Raw genomic sequence first — 324 nt, 5'->3', positions numbered from 1 at the left:
GAAACTCGATTTTTTATGTGTATATCAATTTCTGTTTATCGAAATACGACAAAGCGTGCTAAAAATATTTTTTATGTTTTTTTTCTCGAAAATTATAAATATCATTAAGTCTGACGTGTTTCCTCTTTACGTCCTGAATATTTGATATGTAAATTATAATGTATCCCTATGGAATATATTCCTTTAGCATAGTAAATGTAATCACGTTGACATTTACAAAGTTATTTTTTTCTGCTTTCTATTTTTACTCTTATTTCCTCTGTCTACTTCGTTCATGTTATTATCATTTGGTCTTTATTCTTAATTCGTATATACAGCTTTCGA

The sequence above is a fragment of the Penaeus monodon genome, chromosome 15 (assembly GCF_015228065.2).
Source record: "Penaeus monodon isolate SGIC_2016 chromosome 15, NSTDA_Pmon_1, whole genome shotgun sequence".
NCBI classification, from domain to species: domain Eukaryota; kingdom Metazoa; phylum Arthropoda; class Malacostraca; order Decapoda; family Penaeidae; genus Penaeus; species Penaeus monodon.
This window is presented reverse-complemented; position numbering follows the sequence as displayed.